This window comes from Canis aureus, chromosome 23 (genome assembly GCF_053574225.1).
Source record: "Canis aureus isolate CA01 chromosome 23, VMU_Caureus_v.1.0, whole genome shotgun sequence".
Taxonomy (NCBI): Eukaryota; Metazoa; Chordata; class Mammalia; order Carnivora; family Canidae; genus Canis; species Canis aureus.
The window spans coordinates 45936998-45960137 of record NC_135633.1 but is presented as its reverse complement, the minus strand read 5'-3'; the positions used below and the strand labels follow the sequence as shown (position 1 = coordinate 45960137).

The 23140-nt window shown below is 41.7% G+C and overlaps 1 protein-coding gene and 2 long non-coding RNA genes across 8 annotated transcripts in view; 1 reads left to right on the top strand and 2 right to left on the bottom strand.

The window, feature by feature from the left end:
• LOC144295095 (uncharacterized) overlaps positions 1–23140 on the bottom strand; it is a 64029-nt gene that overhangs the window by 27252 nt on the left and 13637 nt on the right. For 2 of the 3 annotated variants that reach the window (XR_013362500.1, XR_013362502.1), the window contains exon 1: positions 3312–3487. The exons of the other annotated variant lie outside the window; for it this stretch is intronic. This is a non-coding gene — a long non-coding RNA (uncharacterized LOC144295095). Of the gene's footprint in view, positions 1–3311; positions 3488–23140 lie in introns of those variants that run through there. 3 annotated transcript variants of the gene reach the window in all.
• Positions 707–13825, top strand: LOC144295098 (uncharacterized). 2 transcript variants are annotated; one of them, XR_013362511.1, is made up of 5 exons: positions 707–807; positions 8705–9771; positions 10512–10606; positions 12623–13005; positions 13633–13825. It is a non-coding gene; the product is annotated as an uncharacterized LOC144295098 (long non-coding RNA). The 2 variants fall into 2 exon arrangements; XR_013362512.1 differs by lacking the exon at positions 13633–13825 and having other exon boundaries at positions 8705–8869; positions 9685–9771; positions 12623–12772.
• LOC144295094 (uncharacterized) overlaps positions 11435–23140 on the bottom strand; it is a 63767-nt gene continuing 52061 nt past the window's right edge. For 2 of the 3 annotated variants that reach the window (XR_013362492.1, XR_013362496.1), the window contains exon 3: positions 11435–11591. The gene's annotated coding sequence lies outside the window, so the exon portion shown is untranslated. Of the gene's footprint in view, positions 11592–15975; positions 16132–16539; positions 16672–23140 lie in introns of all 3 variants that reach the window. The other variant, XR_013362495.1, reaches the window with a different exon arrangement.

Sequence of the window (23140 nt, the reverse complement as noted above, 5' to 3'; positions counted from 1 at the left end):
TTGCATTGACTAACTCCAACCAGAAAACATCAATAGAAGTAGTGAAAGTTATTCGAGATTAACTTAATCATGTGGGGAAACGTGTTAGGAAGCCTAGCTCTGGACCTCCACTCGGGGCCTGGCAGTCATTTCAAGTGTGTACGGATGGCCAAACTCATCAAACCCATGAAAGCGTGGACTCCTAGCCACAGAGAATCCCTTGGTCACTTCCCTAAATCAGGTATAAAATACATCTTTCTCACATTGGCAGCATCAGTTTGATTTATTTTGCTAAAATTCGGTAAGAGCTCAAATTGAGCTCTGAATGTAGCATAACCCCCAATTTTGCATGAAATAAAGGAAGCACTGTGCATTATATTGGTGCTTAGAAAATATTCATTATTATAATTAACAGAAATATTCATTATTTGCTTCTGAACTGAGTAAGTTGAATTTTGCCAGCAACCAGATGCAAGCAGTTAATAAATATTGACTGAAGCACATACCCAATGGAAAATGCTGTGCTAGGGGCTGGGGAGAATGCCACTCAATTGAATCAGGTTGTATTTTAAAGTCTAGCTGCTTTTCAAGATATTACATTTCCAGCAGCAACCTGTTTATTCCCTAAGCAACCTGCATGCCTCTGTGACAAGATAAACAGCTGGCTCTGTTATTACTCATAATGCAATCACTGTACTTGGACATTGCCTCCTCATTTCTCATAATATTTTAGGATATCCTCTAGGGTTTAGTTATGTGGCCTGCTCTGTTGAAGTGTGGTTAAGTGTTCTCAGTCTTGGTAAATCGTCCAGCTTGCTAAGGTCTCTGGTAAGGATTGCCTGATAATAATAATGATTGTTACTATTTACCAAACACTCCATGTCAAACACCGGGGAAGGACTTTGAAGATGTGACCTCCTTTGACTGATTCTATGGTGTCATGGCCAAGCCACCTTGGGCAATTTATTAAACTTCTCTGATCTTCAATGTCCTCAGCTGTAAAATGGGTATAAAAATACTACTTCATAGGGTCGATGTGAGTATTAAATGAAATAATGAATGAATGTTTTAAGCACAGGTTCCGGACACATTGTAAATTTCCCCATTCATTAACTATTAAATAGGATGGAATGAAGGGGGTGTTGGCTGTGTTCTTTGGGAAAGAGATCATGAGACAGAGATCTATAATAATACCACTGAACACAGGAGCTTCCATAACACCCCTGAGGGCAGGAGTGCCACAGGAACAGGTAGAGAGGGAGGCTGAATTGCAATCTGAGCTGCACATCACAGCAGCCACTACCGTGGAGTTTGGCAGAAACCTGATGAGGAAGGAACATTAAATTTTATGCTATAAAAATCACGATGGTGCCTGGGTGGCTCAGTCGGTTAGGCATCTGACTCATGATCTCAGCTCAGGTCTTGGTCTCCGGATCATTAGTTTAAGCCCCACATTGGGCTCCACACTGGATGTGGAGCCTACTTTTTAAAAATCATGATAAATTAATCATATTTGCAAACTCCTTATGGTGAGGATCAGAGTCTCTTTCTTCCATATGTTAAAGTCACTGATTTTATTTACTGATTGTTTTACGTGTTCTTATAAATAACATTTCTACACAAGGTGCCTTCAGGCTAGAGGGAACTGAATTTTTTTGATTGGACTGTTCTGTGTGTCCTATTTTCTCCTGTTCTGTTGCTTGGTGTCCTAGAAATTCCTCCTTGGGAAGTATTCATCCCTTTCTTTATAAATTGCCAAGCTGTTCTGCTAGGTGTTCTCTCTAATTTTGGAAATAGACATGTTCAAGAATTTCAGGAGGCTGAGTTTTGAGTAGGAAATGTGTCCTGGCCTCAATTTGAGGTGACACCACATGGCCCCAGAAGGGATCACATTTCTCAGTGGAGTAATAACATTTAGGGGATTTTCCATTTGGCTCATCAAGGTGGCTGATGAGTCATCAATTTATTAGGAAAGCAAGTTTTACCATGAGTACTTCTTTTTCTAAATAGCATTTGGAACATTGAGAGTAAGGGGTCTTTGGCTATCCTGAAAACACGAACTGCTTTCCACCGGCTCTACGACTTAAATACATTATGTCAAATTCCACAAAATTCCACAAGGGAAATACAATTAGGTTGTTGATAGAAAGTGAGAGGTTAGTGATCACATGTGCTAGGGACTTAGGAAAACTTTTTTTTTTTTTTTTAAGAAATGGTGTTATTTAAAATGGGTTCAACAAATGGGTCTTTAAAAAGAGAGCATTTTAGGGGCACCTGGGTGGCTCAGTGGTTGAGCATCTGCTTTTGGCTCAGGCCGTGATCCTGGGGTCCTGGAATCAAGTCCCATATCAGGCTCCTACAGGGAGCCTGCTTTTCCCTCTGCCTATGTCTCTGCCTATCTCTGTGTGTCTGTCATGAATAAATAAATTTTAAAAAGAGAGAGAGAGAGCATTTTATCAGGTAGAGATGAGAAGAGAAGATGACAACTTACCTCTTCCCATATAGGTTCTCTCACATATAAATGCTTGTGTATCCTTTTGTGCATTCACCACGGATAATTATTCAAATTCTAATTGTGTCATATACCCAAAGAGAACTACAGTTCAAAAAAGGAAAGAAGAAGAGAAAGAAGGAGGAGGGGGAGGAGGAGGGGAAGAGAGGGAGAAGTTGGGGAAGTATACAAAGAGGAAAGGAGAAACATGGCTTCTGTTCTGTTCTGTCAGAGCTTTGCTTCCAGTGCCTATGGCATCTCAGACAGAGCCAGCGCTTTGGGGACAAGAGCTAGAATAATAATAATAATACTGAACATTCTTTGAATGCCTCTCCTGCACCAGGTACTCCAAGTACTTTCCGTGCATTGACTTAGTCCTCATAACAACCCTGTGTGGTAAACACTGGTGGTGTTCTCCTTGTATAAATAAGGAAACTGCCACAGAAAGCTTGAGCTAAGATTGCACAGCTAGGAAGAGGCAGGACTGGGACTCTCCTTGGGGCTGGTACTCTCTAGAATCCAAATACTTAGAACCACTTGCTATATTGCATTGTAAGAAGGGCGGGGGGGGGGGGAGCCAAAGATGGGTCACAGTGTAGTTTTTTTTAAGGAAGAAAGCAAAAGACTCTTTTGTCCCTGTTTCAGCCCGTTGTCAACACAAGGATTCACCAATTAGGAGGGAAGCCTTTTGACCTACACTTGTGATATCATGAAATAACACTGCAAATCATGGCCTGTAGGCCCCTAAATTTTAGGGAAATTCAAGCTGTCCAATCTCTGGAGAGCTCAGCCCAAGATAAACTGGACAAAATATCAATGAGCCAAAATTTACACAACTCACCTGAGATTTCCAAAATTTATATAATTTGCTATGATTTTGATGGCTCCTAAAGAGTTTCCATTGATGAAAGGGAAACAACAGCACTGCTTCCCAGCCAGATCTGTCCATGAGTCCTTTTCCTTTAATAAATCAAGTCACTGGAGTAGTAGGTGGCTTCTAAGATGGTCCCCAGTGATCCCTACCTTCTGGTATTCAGGTCCTTTTACGAGCTCCTCTCCTTGGATTTATTGATTTGCCTTTAGTGACTAGAATAAGACAGGAGTAATGAGATGTCACCTCCAAGATTAGTTTACACAAATACTGTGGTTTCTGTCTTGGGTACTTCCCACTCTCCCTCTCACTTCCTTTTTGCTCACTCTGGGGGAAGCCAGCTGCCATATTGTGAGGCAGCCTTTTGGAGGAGCCTATGTGAGTGAACTTGGAAATAGATCTTCTGAGGCATTCCAACAACCAGATGAATAAGCTTGGAAGCAGATGCTTCCCCCACTGAGCTCAAAGTCTCAGACAACAGTTTAACTACAGACCCATGACAGACCTTGAGCCAGAGGTACCCAGTTAAACCACAACTGGATGCCTGACCCACAGAAATTGTTGGGCAATATGTTTGTTCTTTTAAGCTGCTAATTTGGGGGACAATTTGTTATGCAGCAATTGATAACTAGTATATTACTCAAATTGGGAGAAATCTGGGCTAAGAATAAAAACTGATCATTACACTGAGTTAACCGTTCAACAAAACTCTCCTTTCTAAGAATTCTTGACAATAGGTTAAGTCAGGCATATTCCAGAAGGTACCTGGTCCCAACAAATATTCCCAATCCTATAACCAGATATTATTTATTTGATCTTCAAATTAATAATCCCTAAAGTAAACACAGAATCCTATCCCTTTGTATACATAAGCAATCAAGACCAAGCCAAAGGAAGTGTAATACCTAAGATCATAACTAACTAGCACTGCCCTACATACCCTGTTCTTTCCCCATTATAGCCACACTGCCCTCTAGTTCCTCCAAATGGCTGTGCTTCCTCCTATGCCAGGCCAGTCAATAAAAGCAGATCTGAGTCCAAAGACTGAAAAAAATGATGAATCAGTCCTGATTCTTCTGGCTGGTTTAATATCGGTTTACTCCTGGTTGAACAAATGGCAACATGAAGGATATACACAAGATAAAGGTAGAAGAGAATAGACATTGCTACACGGTGCCTTCTAATTCCTCATAGAGGCAGAGCAATTGTCAATTTAGTCACTCACAGTGAAGAACATGCTAGGTCAGTGTTGCTCAGAGCTGAGGCTCAATCCATATTATATTTACCATTTGGCTGGGGAAATAGTACCACATTAGCACACACTGTTCTGCTATCACACAACACACTTTTTGCCATACATCAATTACATGCATTTGTATTCTATTCTTTTCTTTATTGTCAGGCATTCTACACCTTTCACCAGAAGATCTTTGTATACCTTCTTATTTCTTTCCAGAATATTCCTTCCTCTTGTCTCTAATCAGATTCTACTACTCATTGATTTTTTTTAAAGATTTTATTTATTTATTTGAGAGAGAACATGAGCGGGAGGAGGGGCAGAGGAAAAGGGAGAAGCAGACTCCCCACTGAGCAAGGAGTCCGATGTAGGACTTGATCCCAGACCCTGAAATCATGACCTGAGCCAAAGGCAGACACTTAACCGACTGAGCCACCCAGGTGCCCCTCTACCTCTCACTTCTGACTTCTCCATTCCCTATGAAATGTTCTTATAGCATCAGGTACCCCCATCATAGCATTGTCACATTTGTAGTTTTACAATTACCTATGTGGTATTTGATTATTGACAGTCTTCCTCACTAAACTACAAACTTCTTAAAGGCAGGAATCAATTATGGTTTTGTTCATATCGCGTGCCTAGCCCTGGTATAGTGCCAACACATGGCAGCTCTCAAGTAAGATTTCTTGAACAAATACATTTGGAAGATAGAGCCTTCTCTGAATCTTCTCCTTTTGTGAATTCATTAGACATAAAGATCTATTTAAAAGTCAAATCTCATCACTTCTTTTTTTTTAATATTCTCCTGTTTTCTTTTTTTTTAATTTTTATTTATTTATGATAGTCACAGAGAGAGAGAGAGAGAGAGAGAGAGAGGCAGAGAGAGAAGCAGGCTCCATGCACCGGGAGCCCCACGTGGGATTCGATCCCAGGTCTCCAGGATCGCGCCCTGGGCCAAAGGCAGGCGCCAAACCGCTGCGCCACCCAGGGATCCCCCATCTCATCACTTCTTTGACGAAAAACCGTCAATGATCCCCCATCACTCAATGAGAAAGTTTGAGCTGTGAGACACCGCCTGTTAACAGGATATCCAACTTTATCTGTTTCTGTGTGTTGGTCTAGTCTGATTATTAAAAGTGTCCTCCTTTCTATCTCAAAGTTGTCCCAGTTTGGATGATAATATTTATGGTCACCCCATATAATTAAAATCCAGTATCTGGCCCTTACTGACTACCCGAATCTCCTCAAGCTTTACAATTTATGCATCGGCAACACCAAATTGCTTATAAGACTCTGCAAGGTTTCTCACCTCCAGAGTTTGCTGGCCCAATTTCTTCTGGCCAGAATTCACTCCCTTCCTCTCTGACTCATCCTGTAAGATTCAGCTCATTTCCTAACTGCCACAGAAAGCCTTCTCTGACCCAAAGACTTCACCCCAACCTTAAGGCCAAGTTAGGATTCTTTCTCCCTGGGTCCTCCTGGCCCACTAATCCCCTCTGCATTATTCCATTGTTGTGTTTTCACATTGAATTATAAATGCTGGTGCACATGTCATTAACCCCCATCCCCATACACACACAAACACACACACACACACACACACACACACACACACACCCTTGAGGACAGAGACAGCTCATTATTCACCTCTGTATGTCCACTGCCTGCCATATAGTCAACTTACAATGACTGGTTGAACAAAGGTTTTTGAAGATTTTATTTATTTAACACATGAAATTTAGTAAGTAGTTCATTTCTTTTCTGAACTTTACCAACCCAAATCATTTATAATTTATCATCTGGATTTTGACTCAGCATGAGCAAATCAGTGATACCCTCACTGAGTTAGTATAATTGCAACCCAAACAAAGAAGCCTAATGTTTAAATTATCCTGTATTTCTTTCCTTATGTTAAACTATTTTAAATAATGAAAGTGGCTCTCATACTTCCAGGATTATTGCACACTTAACCTACTCACTTACCCTAGTCCAGCTCCTTCTTTTGTTTCTCCCCTGATGAGAATACTTGGGTTCCAACCCTAAACCTCCCCTTCCTCTTCTCCCTGTCCCCTCCCCAACTCCCTCTGCCTTCTGCTCCCTGCCCCCCACTCTCCACCCTGAGGTCTGTGTTTCATCAGAAAAGCACATGGGGCACAATAGGATTTAAGTAATTTTTTTCTTAATGTTTGAAACCTTTACTGTAAATCTAATTTGGATGCTCACTGCTTTGCCAGGCTTATCAAAACAGGTTTCTCAGAGGAGGCATTATTTGCTAAATTCTTAAGGCTGAGTACCATTGTCCTAAATGAGACATCTAGCATCTAACAAATAACACTTCTGCTGAACATGTGAAATAAAATCCTGTTGCTAAGAAGGAGAAGTTTCCAGGAAACAGCCCTAGACTTTGACTGAAACCCTGGTTTGCATCTGGCCCTATCACTTCCTAGATGGGCTCACATGGGCGGTACGTGTATTTGGTCAAGCCCCTGTTGCTTGGTCTATACCCTAGCGTGAGAATACCCATCTCACAGGGTTGTGGGGAGGATATAATGAGAAGCTGTGTACCAGTATTTCATTAAGTAATGCTTTATGAAGGGGAACATTTTCGTGGAGCTTGCAGTACTAATGTAAACTGGTTTTATGATAGTGTTGCTTAATATAAACAAAAAAGTGTTGGGTACAAATTCCTGAAGCTTAGAAAATTAGAAACAAAATAGATTTATAAATGAAATCCAAGTCAAAGAAATTAAATACAGACAAATTTACACATTGTGAGTCAAACTACAAACTAAAACCAATAAAGTGATTGAACATAATTTCATGTGATGGTTGATGTTGCATATGAATTCTGTACCTTCAATCTTAACGTAAATATTATAATCCTGCTCCCTTCCTTTTGCAAGCTCTCTGAGCTTGCATGGATTCAGCTGTCAACTAGAGATAATCAGGGACTGGGAATAATACCATGTAACAAAGAGTCAGTCTGACAAAAAGGGGAAATGAAAGAAAACATACTTTATACCACAAGGGATTGTTCAAGGCCTCAGATCAGGACTCCAGGGGAAATGCATAGACTGGGCACTCAGATTCACTAAGGTTTTTGGTAGGATTTTCCCCCTAGAAATTATGTTGTGACATATAAGTCTTGGACTTAAATGGGTTCAAATTCTGTCATTGTCACTACTCACTGCTCAATCCATTGACCCCTTCTCAGCCTCAGTTTCTCTATCAAAAGAATGAAGGAAAATAAATTCTATCACATAGGATCATTATGAGGACTGATTCATAATGTACATGAGATCCTCAATAAGTTGTACTATTATGTAAAACTGGGAAAGGCTCGGTGGTCAGGCATGGAAAAGAAGTAGACTGCCCTCTGCCACCAGGCTGTCCCCGTAGGCTGTAGGCTGGGGACAAACTTCCTCCTGGCAGGGGTTGCTGGGGGAGGGGAAGCTTACAGTGCCATGAATAAGAGCTGTCAGATTAAATGTGGCTCTATGAATTCCAGAATTTTGCTGAGGACCATAGAACCAGGAAAAAAACAAAAAAACTGTGCTTTTAAATATTCTGTTTTTGCTGTTGTGATACGTGGACATTAAGCCTCTGTGGGGGCAATTCTTCCTCTGATCTGGGGAAACCCACTCAGAGAGGCTGTTAGTGTTTTAGGAAGAAGCAAAATGACTTTCTGTTGAAATGGAACTGTTTAGAGTTACTGAGGATCCCAAGAGTTAACAACACTGATGTGGGACAGGAAGATACAGCTTGGAGAAACTCTGCTACTTGAATTTCAGGAAGAGCAGAGTTTTAGCTGAGAGGAGACAAAGCTCTTCAGACACTGCATCCCAACCAGCCAGCAGGTTCTGGGAGGCTAGGAGGGAGGGCTGAGGATCAGAAGCTGATGGACCTGTCAGGTGTGGCTGTGGGAGACTCTGGGATCAAGCAGAGTCCTCTGGGACCAGGTGATGAGATGTGGCATGGAATTAGGGGAAAGACCATTTGCCCTACTCCTCGTGGAACCCAGTACCACATGGGTCCCCTGAAAATGGAGAGCTTTGGAGGCCCCTGGAGAGCCTTGTCTGGTAAAGGCAACATCGTACTTATGATGGTACCTTTGTCTTGGCAACAGGGAGGCTTCCCACCTGCTGGAGAAAAAAAAGGAGAGATGGAGCTTTGAGGAAGAAAGGCAGATGCCTTCTGGCAACTGAAAGGACAGACCAGGCAGAGAGCCCACATGAGTGTCTGCGAGGAAGCCTGGAGAAGGTTTGGAGTTCTGGTGTCATGTGGGTGAGAGGTCAGCCATTATAATTTAGGCATTTGAAGTCAACTTGAAACTAACTCATTCACAATATTAATAAAAGCCAAATAATCCACAAATCAGCTTAACAATAAAGATACAGGACCAATACTAAAGAATACTGTGAAATCTTATTGGAGTCTGCTAAACAAATGAAAAGATATACCATGTTCTCAATGCAAATACATATTTATCTTTACCATAGCCATCATTCCAAAAGTAATGCAAATCCAGTCAGAATTTAATTTTTGGCAACTGCATAAAATAAAGTTTAAATTTCTAATGGGAGAATAAATGTCTGAGGCAGCAAAAAATATATGTAGATTTCATATATATGAAAAAAAATCAGGAAGTTAAACTCACCTTACCAGATATCAGATATTTTACGAAGCTGTTATATTAAAAATATAATGGTATTGGCTCAGACTAGAGACTCTGTCATGAATAAAATCTTTTAAAAAATATGAAATATCATGCAGCTATTGAGAAATGGAATGGTCCATATCTATTAACCTGGAGAGAAGTCTATTTTGTCTTATTAAGTAAGAAAAGTAAACAATAGAGTAATAAGGGTAGTATGGTTCCACTTTTATAAAAACAACACCAAATGTCTCCCTCGTCACATATGCGTATGCATGTTTGTATCAACAGAAAGACGTGGAAGGTGAAGATAGTAAAAAAAGAATTAGTGGTTTATAGGGTTGAGGGGGATGTGGATGAGTGGACAGAGCACAGAGGATTTTTAAGGCATTGAAACTACTCTCTAGGATACTATACAGACGGAAACGTGTCATTCTACAATTGTCCCACAGAATGTACGATACCCAGAATGAACCTCAATATAATCTCCAGACTTTGGGTGACAATATGTCAATGCGGGTTTATCAACGCTCACAAAGGTACCACTCCAATGGGGGATGTTGGTCGTGGGGAGGTTATGCCCGTGTGGGGGCAGGGCATCTGGGAAATCTCTGTACTTTCCTCTTAATTTTGCTGTGAACTTAGAACTGCTCTTAAAAAAGAGAGAAAGAGAGAAGTCCTTTAAGAAAAAACAAGTGTGGGAGGTTAACTTTTCAGGGTGGGAAACGAAGACAGCATTGGGAACAGAAACTGTTAACATCCATTAGGTATTTTTGTCTTGTTTTATTGGGGAGAAGGGTCCTGTAGTACTTCTTTATTTAAGCATATTAATAAAAAACGCAATGTTTTCAAAGAGAATCTGGCCTTGTAGGCTGCTGGGGCCTTGGGCTGTGAGCCAGGTACTATTGTTTCTATAAGGCAGTTGGGAAGACTGGACTGGAGGGGAGAGAAGGGGAAGGGATCAGGGGTGCACTTCTCCTCGCACCTCTCCCCCAGTACGCACTCGTGGGGATGCTGTGCTCTCTGCCGGTGGGCTGCTTCATGAGCTGCTGTCTCTCATTATCCAGCTCTTTTCTTGTAATTTCTAGGTTTTGCACACCGCCTACTTAGGTGGTCTAATTTAGGCCATATGCACACACCCGGGAATGTGTCTGATGCTAGAACACAACGTTTTCACATTTAGACTCCGTCATAGTCTTCATCCGAATAGTAGAGTCTGGGCAAAAGGAAAAGTGACTATGTTTGCATTAGTGTCTTTCATCCAAACTCTCCCACCCAGGAGCCAGCCAGTGTCTGGGGAACTTGGCCAGGCTGGACTCTGGCAAGAACACAGCCATGTCTCCTCTGCCACAGCGAAACCTTTCTAGGCCTGAGGTAAATTTACATAGAATAAAGTTTAAATGAGGAAAATGCTTTTGGGGTGATGCTTTAAATTATTTACTTTGTCTCCAACAGTAAAACAAAGCCTTAGGGGCACAGACCCAGAGACAGCATCTTGCCATTGAAATACAGAAGAAGTATCTTGATTTTATTACTATTCCCAAGTGTTCTAGAAACCTAGCTGGGGCCTTAGAGACAGAGCAGAAAGCAGAAACAGTCTTGCTGTTAAAAGATCTAGTTAAGTTAATTTGACTGCTGTCAGGGTTTAAATTCTTGAGTTTCAGAAAGGTATGTGTGGGAGTCAGGGAGCCGGACAAGGAAGAGATCTGGCTTCTCCCCTCTTAAAATCCAAGAAAGGAAGCTCATCCTTCTTAATATCCCATTTCTTAGTGTCACTGCCCAGCTGGTCAGAAGGCTGAGCATGCCTCCAAGTGTGCCCGCAGTGATTTAAATGTCTTCTCCGTTCTGACAGTGAAAGGTCAGGAGGGTTAACTGCCACCTTGTTGTCTCGTCTCGGACGTGAGCTAGTAAGGAATACTTTCTTATCAATGAATCTACAGAATTCATTTCACAGAAAAATATATTGGAGCATCAAGGAAGAGGGAATCGTGTTTAAAATGCAGGGATCAAATCGTTGAGTCTTAGCTAGAGATCACCAATCATCAGTGGCATAATGAGACCCAGAATCCTAAATGTGTCTTGAATTAGCTGCTCCTTGCCACTTAGAATCCTCTTATCTGACTCTGCCAGGGGAATAGGGAAGAACATTCTGAGCAGAGAGAACATAATACACATGCAAACATAGGCCCAAAGCAGCATAAATGTTTGGGAAGCTTTGAAAGTTTAATTCAAACATGCCAAATGTACACAGGGGGTAAGGGAGCCATTGGGGAGGAGGCGGGAAATCAGCCTTGTGAACTGGTGACAGCATTTGGACTTGGTACTCTTCAGGACTCTTCCAAAGGCAAGTTACAAAAACCTGGGACAAATTAGGTCAAATAATAATAATAGGTCAAATAATAATAATAGGTCAAATAATAATAATAATGTCAACACTAATAGTTTACACATAACAAGCACTTTAACTGTATCTCAGGCAATGGTCTATATATCTGTGTACATTAATTTATTTTTTTCATTAATTTATTTAAATCTCATGATAACACTATGAACTAGGTGTTATCATTCTGTCCATTATAGAGATGAGGAAACTGAAATACAGGAAGGTTACATAATTTGTGCAAAGTCACAGAGCATTAAGTGGCAACACTAGGATTCCAATCAGGAAATACATTGACTCCTAGGATTGCGAAGTCCAGGGTAAAGCTGGGCTCATGTGTGACTAAACCCAGGAACTCAAACAATGTCCTGAGGGCCTGTCATGCTTTGTGTTTAGCTCTGCTTCCTTCCATGCATTGCCTTTATACTTGGAGATGCTTTCTCCAGGAGGAGCAAAAGAGACAGTACACGTCCCAGAGCAAGAGTAAAACCAGACCTCTCTTCTGACTTTCCCATGACCTAACTGTTGTGAGCACTTGGGGTGTCTGGTGGACACTTTTCTTCTGTTCATTCAGCAAGCGAGCGTGTGCCAGGTGCCAGGCACCGTGTGATCCCTGTGGATACTGCAGTGCACGAGGCAGATGAGGCCTAGACAGAAAGTTTAATGTCTAGCAGGGAAGGCAGGCCAACTACAAACACAGGTGTCCACATGAACTTGTATACTATGTCATCTTCATTTGCAAATTTGCTCAGTCTCCTCTTTTCTCCATTTCAGTTGCTAAGACAGTCACAGAGTTGCCTTGAATTTCCATGTCCCCCTCAGGCCCCATGTCCCAGCTCCCCTGGTCATCGTGATACCCACCTTGCCTCAAAACTAATAGTCTATACGTAGTTTAATGTGTAACTTAATACAGAAAGAAATAAAATTTACTCAAGCCTTCAGTCATTGTTTCTCCCCTTGGGATCTGAATCAAATTAATATATTTTTTCCAATATGTTCCTATTTGACAGTTGAAAAATAATAAAAAATTCCAAGGGAAACAGCTCAAAGGAGTGCTGTAACAAGGAAGTCCTGGTAGAAGGAATGGATTGGGCCTCCGGCGGAAAAAAAAAAAAAATGCACAGCCAGCAGGTTTCCCCTGTCACCATGTAAACCAGCCATCAATCACAGCTCACACCTGCCTTTCTACTCAGCACAAAGGAACCAATTGAGAGGTGCCCCAGCCCACATGGAAGGCACAGGAGCCTGGACAATGCAGGCTGGAAAGGCAGGAAAATGGACAGACGCAACAGAGAATTATATCAAATTGTCAAAGCAGCTAACCAGGAATTCTCAGAAACATTGGGCCACTGTCTGGTTCTAAGAACATAGGAACTATGTGTTCAAAGAACAGGTAATGGGGGATTGCTCAGGGAAACAAAAGAAAACATTTTGCAAGAGGAAATCATGGAATCTGGTCACTAAAAATAGAACATTCTGTAATGAAATGAAGGGGACCCATTTTATCCAGGATTCGCCTTTTCTGTCTCTGTGTACAGCCTGTAGCTGGCCCAATCTAGCTCTCCTGCCTCATCCCCCACTGCGTGCCCCTCCCATCACAGACACCCTACAGTCTGAATGCACTGACCTTCTCACCTTCCCCAGAACAAGCAGCACTAGCTGTTTTATGTTTCTGTGCTTGAATAACTTTCCCCCTTTCCGGCCCAACAAAAGCTTACTCATCCTTCCAGACCCACCTCCAAAGAACCCAGCTTCCTTTGGAGAGCCTTCTCTGATTCCTCAGGCAGAAGGAATTTGTTCCTTGCTCTTCTCTATGCCTCTGCTCCCTTGCACAATATAATTTTTGTACAATATCAAAATCAATACCAAGTTATGTTGTAATTCTTTGTTTATAAGGGTCCATCCCCCATTAGGATGTGGCTTTTCAAGGATAGCAATTATATGTTAAGACAAACAACTTAATGGGTATTGCCTATGTGCTAGACAATAATACCTATATTATTTCTATTCTGTACAACAGTCCTGCAGACCAGGCACAAGATCCTCAGTTTACAGATGGGAAAACTGATGCTCTGGGTGTTCAGATAAATTCCCTGAGGTCACATGGCTGACTGGCAGTAATAGATACAATTCCAAAGTCAAGACTCCAGCCATGACACCACACTGCCTCTTTTGTTTCTTTGTATTTTCAGATGCATATCTGGTACTCAATAAATGTCATACAAATGGATGAAAGGCCTGCTGATCTTAAGTGCCTTGAGAACAGGACCATACTTTTAATCTGCACTTGTCCTTGGGGCTAGCTCAAGATATGTACCTCCTCATCTCTCCATAAATATTTGGATGAGATGGTGCAAAATGTGGAATAAATAGATTCCATGTTTCAAAACGTATATAATTATCCTGTGCTTGCTAGAAACAAGTGGACCTGCTAATTGATTGCAACTACAGAAGGGGCAACTCTGTATGGAATACATCAGAAGGAAATCATTCCCCCTCCACCACCAGTAGCATTAAAATGCATAATCATAAATAAGCTTATCCAAGAGACAAGCCATTTAGCCTCCTTCTGAATACATTTTTCAGGTATCAAATCTTGGCATGCTTGTTAGGATATGGCTCTCCTTCAGATCAGATATCCCAGAGGCCTTAAAGGACTCTGACCAAGAACAAACAGTGTTAGGTAGCATCTGCCTTAATAATTTCTCATACTAAAGTAATCTCTCTCAGTTGCCTTGCATAGAACTCGGGGGTCTTTCCCAAGCACATTTGGGAGAGCTCGATAAGAGTCTATGTTCTCTTTTGAAGAAAATATTGGCTCCAACCCTATCTGTGAATTTCTCCAATGGCTCCACATGTCAGGTTCTACACACAGTTTGTTGTCAGTTAAGCAGACATTTATCTAGCTTCCCCTTCTTTCTCTCTGGAAAAAAAATATTAAGTCCAATTCTTATAATTTTTAAATGAAATGACAGCTCCTGTATATTTGCATAGACTTTAGATATGGGATTTTTCTTCTTTTTTATTTTTTTATGGAGAGAATGTCTGAGCAGGGGAAGGAGGAGGGGTAGAGGGAGAGGGAAAGAGAATCTTAAGCTGAGTGTGGAGCCCAACGTAAGACTTGATCCTGAGATTGTGACCTGAACAGAAATCAAGAGTCAGATGCTTAACAGACTGAATACCCAGGCACCCCTAGATATGGGATTTTGATGCCAGGCAACTGGCCCATCTGCCCCATAGTCACAGTGGTCCTTTCTCAGATCATTCAATCATTTTAATTGCCTGTGGCTCTGCCTTGGCCTAATGCTCCACCACGTCATCAGTTTGAGAGCTCAGAGAAAGTGTTTTAATAGTCAATAGTTAGCTATTACTATTATCATTATCTTATTATGATAATTATTGCAATAAGTCAGGCACTGTGTGAGATGCTGAGGATATGGGAATGAGCAAAGCACGTACAGTTCCTGAGCTCAAGGAGCTTATGTCTAGGGGAGAAAATAGTCACTAAATAATGACACAAACTAGTGAGTAAACATAAACTATGGTAAGTGGTCTGAAGATAAAGTACAGAGTACTCGGAAACCCTGTAACCAGGGGTCCTCTCCTGGCCTGAATGAGAAACGAAGCCTTCCCTGATGGAAACTGGCAGGATGAGTAGGGGTAACTGGATGGCGCATGGACTGCCAGGAGGACCATTTAAGGCAAAGGCCATAGCCTATGCTAAGGCTTATGTTAGGTGAAAGGTCAGCATGGCTCCAGGGCTAAGAGGTTACTGGCAGTGCATATTATGTGTACAGACTTCTCTGGAGACTGTTAACAGAATAACTGTATGAATGGCATCTTTTTAATGTATAGTTTTAGAAAATAATTTAGTTCTACAAATAGTTTTGTATATTACTTCCTCCCCGCTCCCATTTCAGACAGGTAATGAGAGCTAGGTAAGCAACGTGTGCTCCCTTTTGGTCTAACCATAGAGTCAGGGTTCAGTTTACTGACCAACTACAAGAATTAGGTCATCTCAGGTGCCTTGTAACATCAGCTGCCTTACTCATTTTATAAGGTCTCTGTTCTATTTTTATCCATCATTTCCTTATTTTATTTTGAAATGTTAAAGGGCCCTTAAATCCTTTTGGAAGTTGGAAAGATATGAATCCCAGATATGTAAAATAAAAGAGACTGATTATGAACAGCCTCGATGGGTGAGAGCCGGGTTCAAGAGAGAGTAGGTAGGTAGAAGTACACTGGGCCCCCACAGGAAAAAGAGCTTTGAAAGAGATTGTTCACAAATTCCCACGTGAAATAGCTAATGCCACGACTCTGAGGAACATTGTAGAAAAGGAGGCCTCCAATGTAACCCACTTACATTGACTTTCTTTGTTTGTTGCCACATTTAGATGTAAACAGTGTATTAGCACTTTGGAGGGTCTAGAAGAAAAGAACGTGTATGCTGAGCTTCTGGATCTGTTTGGTTTGTCAGTGTTTTTCGGGAGTTGCTTTTTCAAAGAGCTGATGCATTTGTCTGTAAGACAAAGAAATGAAAACAACAGGGAGTTTTGTTTGTTGTGGGGGGGGGGGAGCCCTGGCCTCCCCGTTACAGCTTCCAGAGCAGTCTACCATTAACTAGTCTGAAAGCAGGAAGGAGAATAGCAGAATTCCTTGGTCACATTTCCTGCCTTTCCATCAGCTCTCCATGTCTGGCCCTTGTCCCTGCCAGCAGTTCCCCGCAACCACTAAAGAGTATTTACAAAGCACCTCTCAGGACACCGAGGGCGCCACTAAGGACTCAGGACACGATGAAATAGAATCTCCATGGTCCTACTCTACTCTCCCCAGCCTTCTTCCCACATCCCCCAAAATGAACTCTTGGGAACAGCCTGCTCCTCCAGGACTTCCTGCTTGAGCAAAAGGGAGACTATAGCAGACTTGCCTAGTTTGAAGAGGATGATTGTCCTGAAGGCCCCACAATGAAAAAGGCCCCAAATACGCCAGGGTAGGAAGAAGGGAGGGAGACCCAGGTGGAAGCATGCAAACATCTCAAACTGTGTCTCCTCTTCTGCTCCTAGGAGGGGAGAAAATAGAAACCTCATGCTGAACTGGAAAAGTCTAAGTTGAGAAGCCAGATTTGAAAATAAAGAGTTAGATTCTAATAATGCAAACTAACATTCATGCGGTGATAAAAATTCACAGAGAGGGCTTTTGTATACATAATCCCAGTGAATCCTCAAAGCACCCCTGGAGAGGTGTTGTTGGGGTGGTCTTTTCCAAGACAAGAAATGGGGGCTCAGGGAGACTTGGCCCCACTGCTAAAAAGTAACCAATGAAGTCCATCCACAAAACCATCCCTGCCACATTTGAGGTGAAGTAGCCATGTGTCGACTTACAAATCACATCTTAACTCGGTCTGCTTTTTCCCCACAGAAGGACATTATCTATCTATGGTGATCTAAGGGAGAGGACAATCCTATAGAAGGGAATTACAATTCTTATCCACAGAGGAGGGGAATGGAGGCTGGGAAAAGCTCAGCAAGTCACCTCAGGTCATAGAGCTAGAAGTAGTGAACCTAGGATATCATCCATCCCTGGTGGGTCTGACATCAAAGTGCAGAAGCAGAAATCGGTAGCAAAGGTAGCATAAAGACAGAGGTAATGCCATCTTCTAGCTGTATGACCTTGGTCGAATCAGGGAACCTCTTTGACTCATCATCTGTAAAATGAGAGAACTAGGGTGGTGAAGTGGGTTAAATAAAATAATGTGTGTACACATTGTATGCACACTCTAAAACTCTATTCGGGCATGGAGGTTCCCAGAGAAAAGTGAGCTACTGCCCACAGCAAAGAACACAGGGGAAAGGATGGAAATCTGCAGAAATGATTGCCCTTGGGAGATGGGAGCATTGAATGAAACTGGAATGAACTGGATGCATCAGTCAGAGGTCTCTTCAAACCACCTTGGGTCCTAAGGGCCAATGGGTCCTTTCAGTGACCAAAAGAAGCTGCTAAGCCCCAGGACCCAGGGATTCCTGGGACAAGTGCTGAATGCCGTATGAGGGAGAAGCCTTCCTTCTTCCCCTGAGAATACAAGACGGCTGTCCCGGCCACACTCCTCCACAGCAGCTTAGACATCCAGTTCCTTAGAACTCACTTGTAGAACTTCTCTGATTCCCATATCCACTTATTCTCTCTACAAATCAACCAAAGCATCCTGATCTCTTTTAAATTAGTCAATGCATTGGGGCACCTGGGTGGCTCAGTCGGTTAAGTGTCAGTCTCTTGATTCTGGCTGGGGCTGTGATCTCAAAGTCACAACACTGTGTCGGACTCTGCCTGGGCGTAGACATCACTTGGGATTCTCTCTCTCCCTCTCCCTCTGCTCCTCTCCTGTCCTCACCCCCAGCTCCCATGCTCTCCCTCTCTCTCTCTCTGTCAAATCAATCAATCAACCAATCAGTGCATCAGGAATCAACTCAGCCCTTCAACAAAATATCTATTGAACACAACTGTGTGCCTGAGCAATTTAGAAAAGAAGGAATGGCACACGACACTTTAAAAACCACCAAAGACTTACATTTTAACAAGTGATAGAGTACAGCTCTGTCTCAGCTCTTCTGGGTCAACTCTTTGCAAAAGCATAAACAATTCTTTCCATGGCTTTGCACATTTAATATCTGGATTGACTTGATTATTTTGTCTGGCCTTTCATTAGTCATCATCATTCTCAATTTTCTCAAAGTCTGAGTGAAACCCGTTTCAAAGACAGCATCTCTTTCCTACTTCACTCAACGAAGAAAACACTAGCAAACTCTCAGATTCTGGGGTTCCCCCCCAGAATATAGTGAGAGGTAGAACATCCTTAGTATTAATGTAAATGCATACAATGAAATCACACTGGTCAAAACAATTTAGCAAAGTACATTCCATCAGGAGGTAACTTTGTTCTTATATCCTTCTACTTCTTTGGATAAATGCAATAAAGCAAACTCAAAATTCAGTTAGAGGCTTTCAGCACAAAAAGGTCTTCTAAGTACTCATGAAGTTCAAACTGTACAGGATAAAACTTTCAGGAGTGGCATGCTGTGTTTTTAACAGCAGTGAGATTTGTTCGCTTGAGAACACATCTTGTACCATACATAGTCACTGACCTTCTAAATAAACCAAGAAGGAGGAGGAAGAAAAGAATTAACAAAATAATGCATTACAGAGCTAGGTAATCATGCCAAAGCAGTCAAGTATCCCCCAGCCTTTCCTCTAGGGCTGCTACTTGTGCTGGAGCTCCAGCACTCTCTGAGTATGAACAGATGGCCTCCTCACTGCTCCAGCTCAGATCATTCTTTATGGCCACTCTTCCAGGAACCTGAATGAACACCCTAAGTCTTATAGTCCCCATGCTAAGGGTCACTTCAGATGTTTGACTATCTTTCTCAAGAGCTGCTCCAGTCAAAGACCTTCAGAGTCCAAATCCTCCAATGATCCAACCAATTTTCTCATCCCACACTTTCCCATAGTGATATGAAATTTGGTCTAGCTAAACTATTCAGTGTTTCACAACCATAGCCCCAAGTTTACTGTTTCTGATCCTTCTTTCTGCTCCTCCCTCTGGAGCACCTTTCCTTCACATTTCTGGTCACTGAACCTGTAATATCCTGTCTGTCCTTCAAAGGCCATCTCAATGCTAGTCTTCACAGAATCATTTGGATTTCTACATTCTTTGTCGCACCACACTCCCCATGGCATTTTGCCTTGTTACATAATATTTCTCGTTCTGCCTATTTTATTGTAATCTGTGTAGAACAGAATCCATGTCTTATCTAAATGTTTAGCCCCTTTAATATATGGCCCAGGATAGAGGCTTAGTTCTATGAAATTGGAGAATTCTGTGAAATAAGGAGATCATGCTACAGCACACCTTTCCTCCTAGAATACAAATTCCTTCTTTCTTTCTCAGTTCTCTGGTCCTATGGGAAGAATAAAGACTTGAGAAGGAGCTATAGGAGCTAATCAGCCAACCCCAGATAACAGAGAACTGAGGGTGTTGGGAATCTGTTACAGTGTTAGGGTGAACTGTTGGCCATGCAGATATGCCTCCAGAATGAATGAAGAGTTGCTGAGGCATTGGCTCTGCTTACATGCAGTAGATACAATATTTTCAAGATGGTCACATCAGTGCTCTTGGCCACACCAGGACTTTGTAAGCAGTGCAGCTTTCAGGCATTCTGACCAGGAACAGAACTGTCAGAAGAGATTTTATGGCATGCTTTGCTGAAAAAAATGCCATCAACAATAGAGTGCAGGAGGAAACACAAGGTGAGACACTGAAACCATCATAATCTCGAAATCTACACAGGGAAAACTAGTAGCTTGCACTAACACGAGAGAGGGAAAAGCTGGCTCTGCCTCATTCTCCGTGGATATAGCATTTTTCTTTACAATATCTCCAAATTCCCAAATATCCTTGGGTGCAGAGCAGAGTAATCTGAACTGGGATATAGAAGACTTGGTTTCTAGCTCGGGGCCCTGCATTAAACAGCTAGATAACCTTGGGCAAATCACTTAACCTCTCTGGGCTCTATTTTCTCAGCTCTAAATTCTAATAACCTAAGAAAAAATTTGAAAAGGCTACATACAGTTTACTTCCATTCTATTATAAACTCACATGAGGCTTGGCATAGTCTCCTCTTGGCCAATCATTCCTAAAATATTTCCCCACTTTGGCCTTTTCTTTTTATTTGATATTTTATTTATTTTATTTAATCCCCTTTTTTCCCAGCACACTAGGGCCTCTGAGGTTGTGATTGCCTAACACCATTAAACTCTGCACACAGTTACTACTCCACCAAGAACCTTACTCCTTCCAGGACTGTTCAGATCAACATTCAATACAATGAATTTGTTTCTGCGGTTCAGAGGAGAAAGAAGAGAATAAGGAATTCCATATGGTGAGGAATCTCCTATATGTGGGAAGAAACAGCCCAGGTCACACAAGCCCTTTCTCTTAATAACAAAATGCAAGGAAGCTCAAATGCTGAATCTTTACAGGCATTTGGCATAAGAGTAAAGATTCACATAGCTAAATTATTGGTCTCACTTACATAAAAAATGTTATTACAAAATGAAATAGGTTTTCACAACCTAAGGACACGGGCATGAAATGTATTTTCAAAAGATCCATTGTAATATAGTACATTAAGGTTGTATGTAACTTCTAAATAAAACAAATATTTATTAGATGTCAACAAAGAAGGAAAGAAGAAGGAAGAAAAAAGCCCCTGAGCTTGGGGTTCATAAAAGAGATTCTTTTTTTTAAAAGCATATACTTTATTATGGCTTTCAAACATTGTTTTTAAAAAAGAGTAAGAGCTAGCATTTTTTGAACATCTAGTTACATGCTCAATCTTGTGATAATTGCTCTCACTATGTTAAGCTACTTAATAGCCACAAGAACCATGTTTTCAACCCTTTTTTAAATTTGGGGAAAGTAAAACTAAAACAAGCTCTCAAATCCATGCCTATCTGATCTTAGAATCTCTGTTCCTTTTCCCACCCTATATTATAAATCCAGAGTGTAGCCTCAAGTGGTCTTAGATTTTAATCAGCCCTCCTTGTTCCTTCATGCCCCCGACCCTGCTCTGGACATGACTGTTGTGCTACCAGCATTGCACTCGCTGGGCCCCATTCTTGGTATCTCACATGGAAGACTTCCATTGCACTTGTTGATAGCCCACTCCAAGGAGTAAAAGCCTTTGTGATGAACAGGTGTTTCCATAAGAACCTCAATCTTTTTGGGTGCTATTTCAATCCAGTATTGTCTTACTTCCAGGTATGATTCCTTTTAACCATTCATTCATATCTGACCCAACATACTGTTTCCAACCTTAAATCTACTGTTCCCTTTCACCAATGTTTTAATCAAGATTCTTTGCTTTAAAATAACTCAAGGAACTCAAACTAACATAAGTAAATAAAAGGGAAATTTCTCTAAGCACTCAAGGGCAGGAGTCAGTCAAGTTTATAGAAGGTTCTGCTTCCAGGACTCAGAGCTACCTAGACTTTCTCCATTCCACCTCTCTTCTTTTTCCTGCACACATGCTTTATTTCTCCATATTTCTGCAGACCCCAGAATACACACAAAATTCAGTGAAAATATTTAATTAGTGATAAATGAATAAATAAATAATTTCTCAGAGGAAAAGATGTTTTCTCCTCTGTTAAACACTTATAGTTCTTATTTTACTTGTCAGCTTATTCGCTTCCTCTTTTCCAAGATAAACTTCTTACTTTTTCAACTCTCTCTCTTGAGCTCAACTTAAACATATTGTGGTTATTTTCCATGAAATTGAAGACACCCTATATCAGCCAGAGTAGTGACTGGAGGAAAAAAAAAAAAAAAGACACATTCAAACTGGGTAATTTGAGACTTTAATAAAGGACTATTCATAAAACTCTAGACAGAATTTAAGGAAACCACAGAGGAATAGCAGCATCCCAAGGCTCACTTTAGTCGGGAACCAATATCACTCTACAGTCTGCAGGCATAGGGGAGGGAGCTGGTCCCAGAACCCAGGGAAGGGGCCTGGAAGGTGAAGACCCAGGGAAGGCAGCTGGATGGGGAAAGCCACCTCAAAGGAGCTTGCAGAGGGCAAGGCCAGCTCTGGGTGACCCAACAGAGAAGAAGCCAGAAGAACACATACCCCAACCTTATCCTCCTCCTTCTATCTAATCACCTGCCAAAACATACCAGTGACCACACCAGGCCAGAAGACAAAGGCCGATAAAGACCACACAGGTCCGTTTCCCAAGGCCAAATGGAGTAGGCTGGGGATTGGATCTGGAGGCACACATAGGCCCTCTCCACACGTCTTAAATTATAGATGTTCCAACTCAGCACAGCCATGTCGCTGATCCAGTGCTACTAACCTAGGCCACAAAGGGAAATTTGGTACATTTCAATTGGGGATTGGATAATGTAAACTTTTAGGAACACAAATGTCCTTATGCCACCAGCCCGGCTATTACTTTAACAAATGATAATTTTGTGTTGAGATTGTAAGATCCAAGACAGCAGAAATGCCATAATTCCATAGCCACATGTGCAACCTCCATGTCAAATATGAGCCTTGGGATAAATTGAAGGTCAAGAAACTTGTTTTCAGGCCCTACAACTTTCAGGTGGGTGATTCTGGACAGGTCCCTTCACCTGGGATTCAATTTTCTTCCATCTTTAAAACTGCCATGCCACTTCCAACTCCATCATTCTGGGTTTCTAATTTCTCATAACCTTTGCTTCAGAAGAGTAGACCTCCCTCCCTATGTGGATGGCGATGGTGTAAGCAGTAGAGCATGCTTCCAGGTTCTCCGGTGGTATCCCAGAACGCTAGCACCGAGGTTGCTTAAGGTCAGGCACGATGTTTTTCCCCCATTGCTTCTCCACTCACTCAAACACAGTGGTCTGCATATTGTCAAGGTTCAATTTCTTTATGTGATGTTTCATTCTTTGATTATTTCAAACAAATTCAGAATAAACCACAAAGAGA